We start from the raw sequence: 19,289 nt of genomic DNA on the forward strand, positions 1-19,289 counted from the left end.
ACCAGGTTGACATACACAAGTCCATTAGCTCTCTTAATATGCGTTGCGTGTCCATTGGTGATAAAGGTATGAGCTGAATTTCTGCATCGTTATGGGCCGATTTTGCCAGCGAGTCTGCCAATTCGTTGCCTGCTATACCAGCATGTCCTGGGACCCATTGTAATATCACTCCATGTTTTCTTTCAGTAGCCTGAGTTAAACTCTTCAGTACTTCGTGTGTTGTTCGTGTGTGTGGTTGGTTGCCATCAATATTTTCAAAACATGCTAAAGCCGATAAGGAGTCCGTACAAATTACCCAATTTTTCGGTGTGTCATATGTTTTGATAAAATAAGTGGCTTGGAGAATTGCCAGTAATTCCGCTATTGTTGGTGACGACGTGCGTCCTACCCGACAGGCGTATTCTACCTGTAAGGATGGTATAACCTAGGCGGCAGGTCACACTTTCTTTGTTCACAGAACCGTCCGTGTACACGTGAATAGACTCCTGGTGCTTGCCAAATAGCTGATGTAAGGCTCATTGTTCAGCTGTTAATGTGGAAACGTCCTTTTTTTATTTTTAAGGCCTTCAATTGACATTTCTATTTTCGGTGCCTGAAGAAGCCATGGTCGGTAGCAGAGGTTTGAGTGCCAAAAAGCCGATCGTGAAAGTCGTGATCTATGCTCTTGAAACACGGCGTGTATATGTGTAGTCGGATGGTTCGTTATCATTCAAAGAAGTTGGTGCGCAGAATGCTGGGTCGAAATCTTGAAGAGATGTCGGCATCTTTCGAGGCTGCAAATTACGGTGAAATGTGGTTCCCGCACTGCCGCAATAGTGAGTTGACTTGCGGGACTCCTGGGCACAGTCGTAAACTCCGAGCCTGCAAACAGCTGCAGTCGGTGAAGGGACGTCACAGATAATTTGTGCAATAGAGGGGCGGAGTAAGCAATTTTCTGGCGAACAAGTGCTGAGATAACATGGAGTAGTGATAGAGTTGTTTGACCCCACTTCGTCTCTGCGATTCTGCGGAAAACATTTATGACACAACTAATTTGGTTTTCCAGGGCGGTCAAATGATGAGTCCATACAAGCTGGTGGTCTAAAATCTCGTCGAGAAAACGATGTTGAAAGACCGAAATTTCTTACTTTTCTTTTCTTGTGAAAGGCAAAATCGCTGATTTGGTATAGGATATCTGCATGCCCCGTTCTCTTAAATAGCCAGTTATTGCATTTAAAGCTTTGTGCATACCATGCTTGTTCAGTATTAAGGAAAGCTTAGTATATATTGAAGAAAGATTTTGTGTTCTCCGGTCTTGAACCATGGGCTTGAAATAAATGGCTATTGAAACAGGGCGGAAGGGAGGGGGGGGGGCTGTTCTTGAGGTGGAATGCTCGTATAATTTCGGTCACAGGAAAATTTGTGGATGGCATGTTCTGCGACCTTCCCGAGGCACGACGTAAGGGAGATGGGTCTCAGATTCTCTGCATGAAGCGGTTTTCCGGGTTTGGGGATGATGACTACATTGGCAGTTCGCCATTCGTCCGGCACCCGGCCTTCAGCCCATACATTGAGTGAAGACGGCTAACTTGGAGCCCGTAAGCCCTTCAATCCTAAGATAAGTGGGTAGGTGGTCACTTCGCCGCGTTTCAATATACTGAAACCACCTGACTTTTCTAGTGAGGGAGCGTGAAACAAAGATGAGGTCCAGGCAGCTACAGTAGCCAGCTCCACGCAGAAAGGTGGGGCTTCCATAATTTAACAAGCACAATTCTTGTTCGGAGGCAAATGACACTAATCTTCTGCCCCTCGAGTTTATCTTAGAAGTTCCCCAGAGATAGTGGAGGGCATTAAAATCTCCAGTCATGACCAAAGGCTGCGGAGTCGCTGTTGTGATTCGCCGTAACCGCTCGCAGTCCAGCCGTCTTGAGGGCGATATGTAGGCTCCAACTACTGTGAAAGGGAACTTGCCTTTCTTTACTGTCAGACAGACATAGGTACTGGTTTTGTTGGTCAGGTGGCACGGGCGAGCCTTTCCGCTTTGTTTGCTTTCCGTGTATCTGTTTTGGTGGCACTATGCGTTGATGCGGTAATACTTATGATGGAAGATGACGTGTCACTACCTGCAGGTGCGGTATTTCGTGAACGTTTTCGGTGTCGGTGCTGACGTTGCCGAAGAGCGGCAGCAGCCTCTCGATGCGTTGAATCGTCCCGCACCATTTGTTCCGAGGATCGCGAGTTCCTTCCGCATCCGCGGGCGATCCTTTGATGAGGCCTTGTGAGCACCACTGCAGTTAGGGCACTTTAGAACGTTTGTGCTGCAGGCGTCTTCTGAATGGGACTCGGAACACCGCAGGCACACGACGTTGTTCACGCAGACACCGTTTACGTGGCCAATCTTGCAATGAAACACTGGAGGGGCTTCGGTACGAATGGTCGTACTGGATGGCGGACATGTCCTTCTTTGAAGTGGGAAGGAAGGAATTATGTCTCCTTCAAACAAAACCTTCACACCTCGTGTGTTTCCCAGTCTAAAAATCCTCGTAATGAAAGTGCCTTCTGTCGTTAGTTTGATCAGTATTAGCAAGTCGTCATTTGGGATGACAACGTCGACGTCATAAATGACGCCCGCAGTACCATCGCCACCTGTAGGGATCATTGATCGTACCTTTAGATTGTCGATCTCAGTTATATTACGTAGGCCTTGTAGGGCGCTGCGATGTAACACATCAACTGCCAGGACATTTTTGCGCGAGTTTATTATCACGTCTTTAATCTGATATGGTGCGATTCTCTCAGTAACGAAGAGAGGATCTGCCTCTTAAGGAGCCGCAGATTGGTCGCCGGGTCCACGGGCATGAAGAGCACAGTGTGCAGCCAGCGCTCCGATGCACTCTTCATGGTAGAAGCACTCGCCGACGAAGGTGCCTGCAGTAGTCTCGTTTTTGCTGATCTACTCCTCACGACCTTGAAGTCATCGTCCGACGAGTCCTAGCTGTCCTAACATAACTCAGTGGCCTCGCTGTCTGTATCACTTGACGCACTTCCACGTTTCTGGACGCTTATCCGACCTGACGGCTGCGCTTCAGGAATGTCCTCGGAAATCTCTTCATCCATTGCCGCAAGGACGGAGCGGCAGCGCCCAGAAATGCAGGGAAACAAAGCGAAAAAGCGGAGACAAAAGTACAGGCGTTCTATCAAAGAATAATTGAGCAGAGACAAAAGTACAGGCGTTCTATCAAAGAATCACTTCGGCTTCCTCTCACACTAACTCCAAGGTTTCACATCTACATCTAAGGGAGAGGAGATAGGCTGATGTAGAATCCCCGACTACAGTAGTCCACACCTGTAATATAGAGGAAATGCAATGTACACCCCTGCTTCACATTCTACGAGGACTCTCCGTACGAGTTCCGCACGAAGCCATTTGTGGCTTAGGGTGAAGCTCGTTTTCGGTGTTCTGCCTGAAAGTATTCAGTGACAGTGACCGACTGTGATTGTGTGTCTATTCTCCTTCCTTTCCTTATCTCTACTTTTTTACCTCTTTACCTCCCCCTCCCCTCTCTCCCCAGCGTAGGGTAGCCAACCGGATCTTTTTTTTCTGGTTAACCTCCCTGCCTTTCCCCTTTCCTCTCTCTCTCTCTCTCGGTGTTCTGCCTGGTGCAGACCGCATGCAAGAAATCCATGGGTGAAAAAGTTTCCGGTAATTTTTTTTCACTCATTGCATATTCTTATTCACCGTGTATTTGGAACAATTCGACTAAAAATAAGCATTTCCTTCAGGTCTCGTGTCGTCCTGAAAGGGCTAGCAGTCATGCGCATAGAAATACGGCTGTACAAGAACGTTCGTGGCATATAGATTTGTCGATTCGGCTCCGAATGACGAATCTGACGTTTCTTTCTTACCATAGTTAAACCTATTTTCGCGTGTTGCTATTGTCATTAACGTCTTAAGGTGACTTAAAGCACAATTTAATTAGCCTTTCCTTCCCTAACTTCAACTGGAATAAGAGATTGGAGTATCACTTGAATTTCTTCGTCAACGTAATCACCAGTGTGTCATCACTGCCGCACGCGATATCAGAGCTGTTCGCTGTCCGGGATGGGTAGCAACTGAAAGTTGTGCATACCTTCTCAATATTTTTTCTTCCTTTTCATTTTCTTTCTTTTTTTTTTTTTTTTTTTTTGCCACGCAGGAGCTGCAGGTCGTCGCCCGGCAGTCACGCGGGAGAACTTGCGCGCCATATAAAGGTCGAAATCCCTGTGGGCCCATTTCAAAAGCGCAACACTTTGTTTTTGCCGCAGCTAACCTTTGCGCAACTCGCACTTTGCAGGTAGCAAAGCGGCGGTAACGCACAGTTTACAACCTCTTTACGGCTCCTGCCAGAAACCGAACTACTTCCTGTTGCAAGGATGTCTACGCCGCCCGCTTCTACGGAGGGGACGTTGCCTGGTTACACTAGAGTTTAATCCTCGGGACAGGCATTGGTTCATCTCGAAAATATTGCGCTAAATCCAGATGATAAAACGAGCGCTTACTACCAATTAAGCGTTCGTGGTGCGCTCTCTCCCTTCGCCTTTGTCTGGTTTCAGCGCAAAATTTTCGACAAGTATCACTGCGACTTGTTCAGTCTACCCTCCTTGTTATCAGGCATTGGGGATCAGCGTTGATAAGCAGGTAATCAATGTTTACGTTCTCTCACATCAAGCCACGAAGAAGCATGAACGTGAGGAAAAGGGGAACAGTCAGTCGTTCCTTTCTTTTTAAATTAATTAATTAATTAATTAATTAATTAATTAATTAATTAATTAATTAATTAATTAATTAATTAATTTATTTATTTATTTATTTATTTATTTATTGTCCAGCCAAGAGCAAGAGCGCAGCTGTTTTCAACTCCGCCCAGCTTGCAAATGATGTGCCACCCGCAGTAAGCTATACATCACAATGGGGGCTTGACGGTATGTCAAAATCTACGCCCCAAAATGGGAAATCAGCCTATTGAGTGTGAAAATTTGATGGTGAATGTCTCGGAACCAAAGCACTCCAGGAAAACCAAATAAAGTGAACTTCTCTTCCAATATGATTGTCTTCACCTTCCAAATATAAACATACACCATAATCGTGATGTCAAAAAGTTAATTAAGAAGGTTTTGTTATTATGACCTTGGTAACTCTAATTTGCCGCAGATTGCTTCCGCCAATGCCCATGCACCACCTGTTCAAGCTGAATTTGCGTAGCTAGCATTGCGCTGTTATTAAAAGTACGCTTAGTTTAACTTTCGAGACCCTGTATACTGAGTACCGAAGGGCTCTACACGCACACTAGGTCACTATGCCGTGGAGTATATCGTTTCTTTTCTCGCAATCGTAAGGCGGCAACACGTAACGTATTTTTTACTTACCTGCAATGCAGCGAAAAAGGGGCACGCAAGAGGAGACGATGCCGTCATGCGTGGCCCGTTTTCGCTGCACATCACGACCCAATCAATACCAATTGGCCCATCGGTCTGCCCTTTTCATCTGCTGACGCATTTCCGGCATGGCGTCACCTGGAGCGCGTCCATTTCACACTGCATCGAAAGCACGCCGTTAGCTTCGCCAAAAGTTGCGCCATTTAGCATCCGATTTGACCGGCTACCACGTGGAAGTTATTTTAGCAAGAATCACCACGCGGTAATGGGCGCACCGGTGGTGGGCCAGAAATAATACCCCAGAAAGTATGCCAGAAATACGCTCTGGCACTTTGCATTGTAGCAAAGACACGTGTCAACGCCTTCAAATGTTTCGCCCAGGAAGAAGTCTGCGTGGCCACCAGGGAGGTTTTATTTAGAACCACCTTGCACAGCACAGTAACCGCACGACTTTGCAAACGGCGAATTTCGTGCGTGTCCGTTCACGCCAACAGGTCGGTTCAAGTCCATCATAAACGCTATCTACGCACACGACATCTCTGTGCAACTTGATTTCGTGTACACATATTCTCGTGCACACCTACGGTAACGTATACATACATTCTTGCCCGTATTCGTGTTACTATAAGTATCATTATATGAATATTAGTACATCAACATGCCCTGCCATAGGGTATTTAATTAATATTCTACCAACAACTTGATATACCTAACCTTCTACTAACTCATTCCTCCCTGTGGATCTTAGGAAGCCCTTCTTCACGTAGTCAGACAAACAAGTGCCGCAGTCTGTGTTTGAGCAGCCTACCTTTTGACCCCGAACAAAGGGAAGCGGGAAGATTTTTTTTTTTATTAGATACATCGAAAAATGAGAGGATAGGCCTTTTTAGAAGCAGTCATCTCGAGATCCCAGTACACTATATTCAGGCAAGAATAATGAAAAAACAACGAATAAAAGGAGGAGGAGGAGGAGGAGGAGGAGGAAATAAAGATGGGGACGTTAACCAGAAATACGTCTGGTTGGCTACCCTACCATGGAGAACGGGAAAGAGGGAATAGAAAGATGGGATGGGGAGGGAGGGGAAAGCCGCAAAGGCGCACGCACGCGGAGGGCATGAGCGAGTCAAAGGCTTTCCCAGAGGCCAGTCGCCCTCAATAAAGACAAAAGTGCCTTCACAGCTTTGTGGGCCGACGAGCGATGGGGGACGCTCTTCAAGTAGCACCTGCGCGGACAACGGCCGATCGTCCAGTCGTTGCAATGCGACAGATAATGTTTGTCTTTCCGACTGAAATCGATGACAATGGCACAATAAATGTTCGATGTCCTCTTCGCTGCCGCAGACGTCGCACGCAGCATTGTCGGTCATTCCAATCAAAGTAGTGTACGCCTTCGTGAAAGCCACTTCCAACAACAGCCGGTATAGAAGCGAAAAGAATCTCAAAACCCACTATATAGACATGCAATCACAAGACGCATGCGTGCAAATATCGTCGCTATAGGGAAATTAGCATCGATAGGGTAGCTAGTCCACGTAACTGAAACACTCATCAATCGCACAGTAGAGGGTGGACTGTACACAAGTCCGTTGATGTATCATATATATGCAGCATCCATATTTGCACATACACCTCACCGTGAGGGACAACACGGCCTGGATCTCAATACGGTAAGAAAAAAGAAAGCACGCAGATTCAACGCGATGTCGGAACCTAAATTCTGTGAAGCGTGCTTAAGTTTGCGCGGTAGCAGCAGTAGCGGATGACAACAGCGCAGCCTGTATATTTGTCAGCTGTCTACGTCCCGACCACAAGCAGGCGATGTACGTATGAGGCTTGTCGAGGGAAGAACGTTGTCGGGAGGTGTATGCACAGAGAGAAAATTCCGGTAGGACCCATCCCACGATGAATGTCGACGTCACTGCGATTAGCACCTTAGCGACAAATCATATTACCGCTGAAAAGACGCGGTACACGTAAGGGGCGCGTATACAGCAGGGTTCCTCTCGCGCGCTTTCGTGTGGACATGCCGTGCCATCCAGTGGTGCCGCTGCGAAGTCCGCGCGTGGCCCGTGTGTGAATATATTCAGACAAGATTACCTGAACAATTATGACGCGGGTTCGATTCCACCTAGATATAGTATTAACGATTTTTTTTGTCTTTAATAGTTGCACATACCAAGTCGCACATACCCAGCGACCCAAGTTAGCTTGAAGAAGGTTTATTGAAGAGTGGCACACACCCGGTGTCAGATACCTGGTGACCCAAGTTGATCCGACGATGGTTCCCTCAGCACAGCATCCCAATGCTCTACCGATTAGACTACGGACCACCCAGTAACTCTAGTTGGCGGCTAAACGGTTAGATGACTGACCGCGGCCGCCAGATAGACACCGGAATATGCCTGGAGTATCTTAAGAATGCTAATCGCATAGCAACACATATTTAACTGCATTTAGGGATTTATAGAGAGACTGTTTTGATGGACATATGGTGCAACCCTTCAGCGGTACTGTAAGAGACGCTCGGGCGGAGCAATTGCCGGCCTTGATCGCCAGGCTAAACCCGCCTGTTGCTACAATTCACCACCACCACCACCTCTTGCGCCAAAGTGGCACATCCATTCTGGGCGATTGGCTAAGAATGGGCACATACCCCGTGGCACTACCCGCCGTGGTTGCTCAGTGGCTATGGTGTTGGGCTGCTGAGCACTAGGTCGCGGGATCGAATCCCGGCCACGGCGGCCGCATTTCGGTGGGGGCGAGATGCAAAAACACCCGCGTACTTACATATATAGGTGCACGTTAAGGAACCCCAGGTGATCGAAATTTCCAGAGTCCTCCACTACGGCGTGCCTCATAATCAGAAAGTGGTTTTGGCAAGTAAAACCCAATAATTTAATTTTTTTAACCCCGTGGCACACACTCAGTAAGCCAAATTGCTACTAGGCCAGACAGCAGCAGACAGCAATTTGTCTATTCGGGCACACACCGAGTGGCCCAAGTCGCCTGTATATCTTCACAAATATATGCGGCGCGTAAACGACGACGAATGCCAAATCTCGGGAAAGAGGCAGACAAAGCTTCGCTGTAAGACAAGCAGAAGCGACATCAATATGTTGAAAAAAAGAAAAGAAGTAAACATTGCTGAAATTCTGTACAAACTACTGCGTTCAGTGGTTTCGTCAGTGACGAATTATACAGCTTGCCGCTTCAGTAGGTTCAATCATGTACACGGTGTGTTTACATACACGTTTAAAAAAGACGTAGTACCCGAATTTACTATGCGGTATGTGTTGCGCCTTCCGAGAGACGGTTTGGAGCAGACTGGGACTGTCAGACCAGTGGTAGAGCGTGACCTGTAGGGATATTTTGGTCGAAGGAGTTGTTCTATGGTGCAACTGCCGGCAGCTTGCGAGGATATAGATACGCCTGCAATGACAACGACGGTGGTGCTGACGACCATAGCTACAAAAGACAAACAATGACAATTTACTACTACTACTACTACTACTACTACTACTACTACTACTACTACTACTACTATCCCAACAACAAATCACAATTAGCATGACGTCGGTTAGCGATAAGGAATACTATTTGCGCCCCTTCAGGCCTCATTTTAACAATTCTTTCTATACGTATAAGAACAAATAGACATTTGAACATGTATAGTTCCAACGTTGAGGCCTATGGAATGAGTATTCTGCGTTAAAAACGTACGTTTATTGTTTGATGAAAAATAAAAGCAAATAACTTTATTTTCGATTTTTTTGGTGATTGTGAAATGCGAAAGCCGCCCCATCTGTCGATGCAGAGAAATCTCAGCGGACCTATAGACCGAGAGCGTTCCCGTGGCGCACGGTGTGCGCGCCTCAATTCGGGCCGACCCGCAAGGCCGCACACAGGAAACCGAGCGTCGATAATAAAGTGCCGGTTCGATAAAACAGCGCCGCTGGTCGTGCGCGAAGTGTGCGTCAGTATGCAAAGTCGAGGCACGCGCTCACTCCCGGCCTCCTGTCATGCGGTTCCCGAATTCTGCGCGGCAGCTTCTGTCTCGGGCAGATTTGCCGCAAAAGTTCAGCACTGTTTTACGAGCGCCACCAAGAAAAGTTCTCGCTTTTACGTGGGGGGGGGGGCTTTCTGCTTGTTTTTTTTTCGAACGCGCATTCGGCAGTTGGTTCCCTGAAAACTCGTAAAGGCCGCACCAGCGCTGCCACGTGTGATTCCGCAGCAATCAGATGCACAGACCCAAGGCGTGCACTGCGAGCCACCGCTTTAATGCAGGTTGTGCCGAGATACGCGCGTGTTACGCTGAATTTCAATCACGGCTCCCAACCGTTCGTCCAGGCAAGCAAAGCTTGAAAACGCAGCGCGTTACTCAGGCGGATATTTCGCTTTAGCAGATTTTAGAATGCGCGGAGAGCTGTATATGTTTCACTTCTTACGCATATGAGTATTCTTGTGTGCATAGAGCGAAGGAGAAATGCGAATATGTATGATAATAACAATAAAGAAAAAGGAAACGGCTGAGGGGTACGGCATTCTTTATGTAAGCAGCATGCCCCATATTCAGCTGCAACAACATCCTCTCAAGATTGCGCAGAACATTTCGCGCCGACCGCTTATCTCAACCTTGTGCCAGAAAAACACGCGGGAGCACAGAGCGTTTTGCCTACGCGAGACGTTCGCATGCAGCGTATATAGCAAGCGAAAGTAGTGACCGTCATGTCTGGGTGTCTATATATCTTCCATCCTCTGGGGAAATCATCGGCTGCTGTCACCGCGGAGCTAGAATGCCTTCCCGCATTTTGCTGTGCGCATGCGAGGCGCCTACCTGCGCCGTAGCATTCGTGAACGACACTCTTTCGTGCGGCAATCGGTGAGCATCGTTGATCGCGCGCGATGTAGATTCGGCACTCTCGCAAGTGTCGCGCTCCGGTTGATTTACTATATGACATTGGCACGATGGCAGCAAATCTCACATGGGAAAGAGGCGCCGTACCGTGATCCGATTGGACGCGTGGTAATGTTGAAGTATACAGAGGCGGAAGGGACCAGTGGACGAGACCATTTCTCAAACTATATAACTTGGCAATGGCAAAGTGGTTCTGCGTGGCTTGACCTCTGTGTCACCATCGTCTCTATTGCTACCTCCGCCGCTAACTTACCGAGATAACAGTTGGGGAAAGGAAGTTATAGCAGTCAGAGCTCTCTCAATGCCTGCCTTGTTTTCCGCTATTTTTCTGAAGCATTTGGGCTACATGTACAGATCGTGTGCCATGGCAACGACCAATTCAGCCAAGGCTGTCACATTAGCCGTTCCGGCTTACCTCTAAGTCCGCATTAATGTATCTGACTTAAATCCTTGAAATAAGCTGGTTCTGCCAAATAAAAAAAGAAAAAGAAACATCGATTTGAACTATAGCCATTCGCTCAACGTGACTGGTGACATTGGTGCGGCAAGTGAATGACTGGCAATCCTTGTTACGCAAACGCCTGTCTTTAGCGTTTCTCATGGAAATTTTCGTAATTGGTTTAACCGCAGCGAAGACCTGCAGCTGTTGTGCTCTTGGTTGAAGCAAATGGTCAGGATTGCATGGTAACGTAACAGCACAGTCGGCAAGGCTTGCCGGCGTGAACCGCCGTTAACGAAGTTCACCAAATGAACCTACTAAAACGAGGTACTGTGCCCAGTTCTTCAATTGCGACTGAAACAAACGAGACAGATAACCAGCTACAGCGGGCAAGTTAACAATATGAGTGTTCTGTCTCCCTGTAGTCTCGCTGCTTTCATTAGAATTCCATAAAATAGAGAGTAAGAAAATGTCCCAAAAACCCCACCTACGTGTCCATTAGCACCAGTCACAAATTATGTAGGACGCACAAACAGTGTTTTACCAAGGCGCTATTCTGTCGCTTTAAATAAACACTGCCATCTTTCAAGCAGTCACTCTCGCGACCGCAAGGGGGGCGGGGAGGGGGGGTGCAGAATAAATAAATACAAAAGTAGCCGCGTCTTTAAAGAATGCAGGAGAAAGAAGAATAGAAGTAAGTGAAAAATAGAGCCAGGAGGTGCGAGCTCGGAATACCTGCTTGCCACACGATACCCCGCAAATCAACACGCGTGCGAGCCACAGATTTCTCAGAGGTGATTCCTTGTCATCACATTGCGTGCGCTCGGGTTGGCGGAGGTGGCACCCAAAATACTCCAGCCGCGGTTCGTTTGTGCCGCCTGCTTTCGCCGACACGGACGGCGTCCCTATATAAATATCGCTCCGGAAGTCCAAGTCGAGCGCCGAGTGGTGCATTACTTCCGAGCCTGACGTTGACTCCCACCCACGAACTCGCCTCCTCCACCGCGCAACCCCTTTTCCTGCCTTTTCCTGCGGCCTGAATGACGCACGGCGTATAGCCAGCCTCTCAGCCAGCTGCGCGCGCACATTGGATGCCAGCTGGAGTTTCGTAGCCGACGTATGCAATCCCGTGTACGCACGCACAGATTGCAGGACCTCGTATAAGCAGGATGCGCCAGAGTGCGGGTGGAGGTGACCCGTCTCGTTCTGTCTTCCCGCAGGTGTGCTTGCAAGCGAGTAGACCCGAACTGCACGACGGACGCACCTCTTAGGTGAGTGCTCACTTCACTTCAGGAAGAGAGAAGCACGCGGCTTCACGGCGTCTCGTCTTCGAATGCGCCTCAGCCTTGCGAATCGAGACAGTCGGATTGAGGTCGAATTGAGATTGGGTCCGTATACACGCCTGATTATGATGCCATGATATTGCGACCGTAACGCTTTCCGGGACGTTAATTAACCCCTGCAGTGGGAAAATGTTCACGAAGTATAATGATGATAATCAAAGCTGATCATCGTCGTCATCATCATTACCATCATCATCGCAAGTATACACGACGGGGGACGAAGTACTTTTGCAATACGCGAACGTACTTTCCTCTTTTCTTTTTTCTTTTTTTCACAAAACATGAAGCTGCCGAGAGGTTGCCGAGAGCTACGATACATGTTGTCACGGCCGATATAGAAACTTCAGCATTGCGTGATTTCACTTTTCCGGATCAGCCAAAATGTTTACCGCAGGCGTTGACCGCCTGTATATGTATATATATATATATATATATATATATATATATATATATATATATATATATATATATATATATATATATATATATATATATATATATATATATATATGCGAATACCACGCTGCGCTATGCGGTTGGGGAAATATTCAGCTTTTTCTCAGATCCGCGGTCCGTATACTCTTTTGTGTTCGACTGCCCCTTGATAGCACATGAAAAAATTTAACTGTTATTACGCGTATGATTCAACGTTTAAAGGTGTTACGACGTATCTGTATTTTGTTGTCGTATTTTGCCGCTGCTTCCTGTGCCTAGATATATATGTTAGTGCTCCCCTAATAAACCTTAGTTCCGAGTCGGCGCGTGTCCTGTGCACATACTTTTCTGTCGTTCGTGTTTCGTGAGCGCGGCACATATCACAAGATGAATGCGTACCAACTTGCCCAGTTTACCTGTCAGGAATTCGAGCACAGATTGTGCATCAACTAGCCCCCGTTCGTCACTCTGCTAAACGGATAACCTGTTCTTTATTTTAATTTTATTTTTAATTTTGTTACGTTTTTTTTATATATTTTGTTAATTGCGTCCACATATTCTGCCAACCTGTTTGATTCCTGTTTCGTAAGGCTGCGTCCGCGGGCCATTGCTTCGTACATGCGTTCGCTTACATGTCCGAACGCGAAGTGGGAACCGTAATGTTCGAGAGTTAACACTAGCGACAGCCGAACTACAAAGACCATGACGACGACGACGACGACCATGATGATAATGATCCGGCAGGGTATGTGCTTCCTATTTCGTCTGTGTAGAAAAAGCGAGTTCTCGTGAATGCTATGGTCAAACGTCCCTGCGACGATGGCGTCTGACGTCGCTTAACGCACACAGCAGGTGCTGTACAAACCAACTTTCCCTTCTTACTTTTTTTTTTTACCTCTCTGTTCGGTGCGTAGACTTCCCAACTGCACTTTCCTCTGTCATCTTTTGAACCCGCTTCCCTCGTCTATGCTTCTTCGTCGACAAATTTAATAATCTTGGCATTGCCCGTGAGGATGTGTAAAACTGATACCGTAGGCACGTGGCGATAATGCGCAAGGCACCTCCACCAATTTGGTGCGAACTATAGACTTAGAGCAGCACACAACAGATGATAGACTGTGCGGTCAAGATTCTGGTGTCCAGCTTCCAAGGATTAAAGATCCAATCCCAGGAGTATTTCTAAGCGTTTGATTGTTTTTCGAGTTTTAAGCTTCCCAATCACGCCAGATGACTGTCTCTGCCTTAATGAAATAGTCATCTGAGACGAAATTCACAAAGATTTTCGTTCGAAGGCCTTGCTTTCCAGTGGCCGGACACCTTCGCCTATCTTACGTCCGACATCATGATTCGTCGGTATACCTGATCTTAAAGGGGCACTAAAGTGAAAAATGATTTCTTCTGCATCAGTAGATTACCATTCTACAACACCAGAAGCTACGCTTCTCTGTTGCCTTTGGTTAGGAGTTGCCTTCACAAAGGCATACTCTGCATTAATTGGGATGACTGACAGTGCAGCATGCGAGGTCTGTGGCACCGAAGAAAACATCGACCACCTGCTGTGCCACTGTCCACGATACACCCCAGAGAGACAAGAACTTGCCAAAGCCTTCCAAAAGCTGGACAATCGGCCGCTTTCTGTGCAGGTGCTGCTGGAACATCGCCCGTCGGCCCATAAAGCGGTAGAGGCGCTTTTGTGCTTCTTAAGGACGACGGGCTTGTGCGACCATCTGTGACTATTAATGCAATTTCTGTAAGACCACACACGTCAGCGAACTCACCGCAATTTCCTTCTTTCCTTCCCTCTCTCTCTCCCTGTTATCTTTGTTTCCGCTTTCCCATTCCCCCGGTGTAGGGTAGCCAACCGGACGTTATTCTGGTTAACCTCCCTGCCTTCTACTTATCTCTCCCTCCTCCTCCTACAACACCAAAAACACCACTCTTACAACGATAAGACGTTTGGTAAGCTAGAAAAAGGGCAAGAACGAAATACGGGTGGCGACGCCTACTTGAGTTCCCGCATCTGGGGGCTGTGACGTCTTGGATTTTGATGGCATCCTCTATAGGGCCTACTAATTATACATAGCGGTACAGATTGACTACATTGTGTTCTAAAGGAACCAAATATTAAACATGGCAAGTTTCGGGAACCTTTATTCAGCCAATGCGGCCCAAATGCGAAAACATATTTTGGAATCCATGACGTCACGCTGACGTACCGGCGCTGGGGTTTCGGCGCGAAATTCAAATGCTCATACTTGGACTTTCATTTTCTCATCTAATAATCAAACTGTTTTTTTTTTAAATGACTGCCTGCAGGGTTCTCAAACAATGTTCCATTAGTCTAAACTGATTTATTGTTTCGCTTTAGTGTCCCTTTAAGAATAGCTTTACCGTAAGAACGTTGTTGTGAATACAGACCCAGGTCAATCTGTTTTGAACAGCAATTAATTTAATTAACCAGTTCATCGAAATTCACTCTACGCTTCTTGTTAAGTAAAATAGAAATTGAATTGAAATTAATTTTAGTGTGCCGCGAACAGAAACACATGCGGAGAAACCCACACGTGTTAATGTGTTTCTATGCTACTTTTCTATCCTACCTACTCCTATCCTACCTATCCTACCTAATTTCTATCCTACCAATGCGCTATGCATTTCACAGGGACAAAGAACGCATGAACAAACGATTGGAGTGTAAGTGAAGCAGGTATCGCAAGTAGAAGATATGAACAGCAACCTATTGGGCCCGCTCATTGCCTTGTTGCACTTCCTGCGTTCATACAATTTCAGCTATGCATTAAAACACACTATGTCCCAGCCTCGTGCACTTACAGTGTCGTATACGTGCAACAAATTCTAGAACGCTCTCGAATGACGCGGCGTGCGTCCACGATGCTCTGCCATCTCGGGTGAACAGGTGAGGGTGCGCCTCCCGTCTCTAAAACAGGGCTGGTACGTGACGCGTCAGTCGATTACGCGCGTCTTAGGTTAAAGCTCTGCGCTATTCGTAGAAAAGCTACGCGAGCGCCAGGTACGTTACACCTGCTTATGACTACATCGGTGGCGACACATGCACTAATGAGATGCTGCAGGGACTTTTCCGAGGACGCTTACCTTGCCGCTATGCGCTTATGGATGACGCACACAAGGACAGAAATTTGGGTGTGCCGAACTGACACACAACTGACAGTTTTCCTTCCACGTGGGAAGCGCAACGGGACATTGATCAAGACAGGAAACCGCGTCGCTTTCGATGCTCTTGTGCCACGTGGTCAGCCGGCGTGAGTGTATATATATACATAGGAAATAACCTGACACCTCATGGTTCAAGGCACGGGATACGGCGCTAAAAAAATGGTCAACAGAAAAGTGGTGCAGGACATGAATACGAACGGCCAACTGAATGTTTATTCGCAAAGCAGGTATACTTCATGGAAAAGTTAGATACAGACAACTTATCCGCCGGCACAAAAAAAATGTTATGGCACTGAGAACAGCTATAGCCACACCTAAGTAATATATCCAGTTGTGGAGAATAGTTTCAGAAAACTGGGAAACAAATAGGCCCGCGTTATTATTCGAGTAATCAAACAGAAGAGTTTGTCCCAATCCTGGAAACCAATAAGGACGAAGGCACTAACATCAGTCCAGCCGGTTTATACCTATTTCTAGGGCGAACGACCACACATAACGCATCTCTAATTTCCCTTTACAGCTTTACAGCTGGTCACGATGTGCTACGAAAAACAACGATGCGAAGCTGCGGAGTGCCATTTCTTATATATGTTTAGAAATAGTCCAACGATATCAGCCCCTGCCATGTGCTGCTCGAAAGCATCGTGGCGGGACGCTCTTGGTTTACAGTCGAACCACAGGCGGGAATGTGAAAGAATAGCGGCGTGTATTTTTTTAGGTATATTCGTAGCGGAAGTGCTAGTAGTTGGTTGAGTATATAAGAAAACGACGGTGTGATTGCGTATTTCCGTTTCGAAAGATGTTAAATTTATTTTAGTAGTGGCTCAATGTTTAGGTTAAAAGGAAGTCGTTGCTTTTAGTCCTCTGAGCATGACAATTTTCTCGGTCCTACAGTTGTTCAGGGCCTCAAAGAAAGCGGCAAGTTTGGCACTCAGCGTGGTCTTTCTCTCATGTAAAGCAGACTAAATTAAGCTATACAGTTCTACGCAGACACAAACAATTAAGGAAATGAAAGCATGATAATGCAGGTCGAAGAGGGAGGAAGTCCCCGCAGCACCCCTGTAGTCCTCCGCTCTACCAACTGAGCTGTCGACGGAACGAAGAGTGAGAAAGTTAACGAAGTAACCATTTGCAAGCAAAGGTGTGATGTAAATAAAATAATTTCAAGCACTCTTGGAAGAATATGGGCCTGGATGCACCGCCGAATTTATTAGCAGTAGAGATGAAATACTCACGCAGCAAACATTTCGGTTTGTACTCATGAGACTTGTTTTTAGAAGAGTGAGCAAACCAAGTGTACACGAGGCAGGAACCGCATTCAGAAAGCTTTTCATTCTTTAGTGCTCCTTGTCATTGTCCGACCACCTTGCCATCATCATGCTAATCGTAAGGTTTGGCTGGAATTTTCTCTTGCAAACAATTCTAGCGTAAGAGCTTTCTGTGAATACGGGCCCTAACCCTCGTGCTTGTCTTACGGTATGTAACTATGTACTTAGTCGCGAAATCCTGCAGTATTTTAGGGCTAAAGTGACTTGCCACTCCAATCTGTTGCTAATCGACAAAAAGTATACTAAACGAAGCACCAAAGATAGGCTGCCTAATTGCTCAGATAACATCTTCGGGCAGAATTAGCACGCAAAGGAAAAAGGGTGGAACTAGAGAGTGAGGCCAAAGCAAAACAGATAGCTAAAGAACATAAGAAAACAGAAAGCAGTAAAACACGAAGTAATGAATATTAACCGGCGTGTATGTAATTAGCCCTAAGTAAAAATATAAGTTCTTAATTGCGTGTATCCATCCAAGCGATCAACGATACCGACGTCGGCGTTGAAGCTTAAATGGTTTGGCTTGCATATTATGGCCTGTCAGATGAGAATAGCAGAAAAAGAAATTAAGTGAGAAATAATTAGTGAGACCATTCGTCCACTCAGATCTGAGCGGATAATTGACGGCAGATGAAGTTAAGAATTAATAGTCGACGAAGACAAACCAAGCGAAAAGGAAAACAGCATGAAAGCCACGAATAGTCACACCGACGCGCGTATGTTGAGCTGTTAGCAGATGAAAGCATCACAAGGCCGCCATTGCCGCCGCGGGCTGAGCAATCTGGTAAACACTGGTAGTTAATTCGATGCGCTGGCTCGTAATTGGCATCCCAACGTGCTGGAACAAATCATACCGGGCAAGCGTGACCAAGGTGGGCCAGCTAATGGCAACCAGGAGAAGAAACCAGGACAACCTATCCTCAATGCTCCAGCGCTTTTCAGTTCGACGACGGCTATCGATGCTATGTTGTACGAGCATCATGCAAGTCCTTCGAGCGATTAAAGAATTGGAAAATGAAAAGCATGCAATGGGTCGTTATACACCTGATTGCCCTCCATAGCTGTGGAGTTGAAAGCTTCACAGAAAAACAAGGTAAGAAACACATACGAGAAACAGTTTTGTTTTTTTCGACGAGATTACTTGAAACTGAAGGATGTGAAAATAACAGGTATTAAATGCTCGTGCCTGTGAATGCATGCCACTGAAATCCTTTTATTATTTCACTACAAAAGGAAGAGAAGGCCTGCAAAATCTTGTGAGAGGATCCGCTGTATCCGATCTTCCAGAATCAGTGAGTCAGTTCACAACTTATAGTGCATGGTTATATTCCTGGCATGGGCACCTCTTCTGACGACGTACACATTTAATAATTTGTCTTTATTTCTGTATGCAGTTTCCTGTATACAGTTTCTCTTGTTACTATATATGTATTTTTCTCATTTTACTGAGCTTAAGGAGACTCCATTCGTCTAAAACAGTGGCCGAGGCGGAGCGTCGGTCGGTGCACGAAGAAAGGAATGTTGGGGTCTAACTATGTACCAGTAATCGTTGACACGCCACCAAATGTAAGGTACGCCAAATAGGCATACATTGCATTGCGCCAAATAAAAAAAGAAAGCAAACACTGTTGTAACACAACACTGCGTAAAAGGCACTACACACAGGCGCGCAGCTCTGCTGCCTGCCGTCTGCAGTTCACACTGCACTTCGCAACGTGGCCGGACGTTGCGCTGCCGTCCCTCGGCGATGAACAGATCTGCACCTTGTGTCATTGATGTACGACAAGACAGTAGCTCAAGGAAGCCGGAAGCACGCCAGCACGTGCCAAGGTCATTCGCGTCTACAGGGAAGCGTTCCAAAGAGTCCACAGCTTTTCGGGGTGGCCTGATTGATGACTGCACGAGCAAAATGTTGCTCTCACTGGAAAACTTGGCACGAGTCGAGCGCACCTTGTCCTTGTCGTATAGCGTCGATAGAAGAAAGGGTTCTGTGTTTTCTGCGAGTTTAAGCACAGCGAACACTAGACAAACGAAAACGGCGCTCGCGCTCTGTTTCTCACACCTTTGTATTTTAATGAACAGATATGGGAGAAGGGCGTAGTTCCGCAACAGTGGAAGGAGGCCAAAATCGTGCTTATTCCGAAAGCAGGAAAACCTCATGATCTACAAAATCTCAGGCCGATATCACTAACCTCCTGTCTTGGCAAATTATTTGAGAAGGTGATCCACACACGTATCACGTC

The 19,289-nt window shown here is 46.7% G+C and overlaps 1 protein-coding gene across 1 annotated transcript in view; it reads left to right on the top strand.

Moving 5' to 3' along the window:
• The first annotated feature begins 11,939 nt into the window (after window positions 1-11,939).
• Window positions 11,940-19,289, top strand: part of LOC126535869 (GSK3-beta interaction protein) — a 46,502-nt gene continuing 39,152 nt past the window's right edge. Inside the window, exon 1 of the mRNA XM_055073506.2 lies at window positions 11,940-12,019. The gene's annotated coding sequence lies outside the window, so the exon portion shown is untranslated. The remainder of the gene's footprint in view (window positions 12,020-19,289) is intronic.

Source organism: Dermacentor andersoni, chromosome 4, assembly GCF_023375885.2.
Source record: "Dermacentor andersoni chromosome 4, qqDerAnde1_hic_scaffold, whole genome shotgun sequence".
NCBI classification, from domain to species: domain Eukaryota; kingdom Metazoa; phylum Arthropoda; class Arachnida; order Ixodida; family Ixodidae; genus Dermacentor; species Dermacentor andersoni.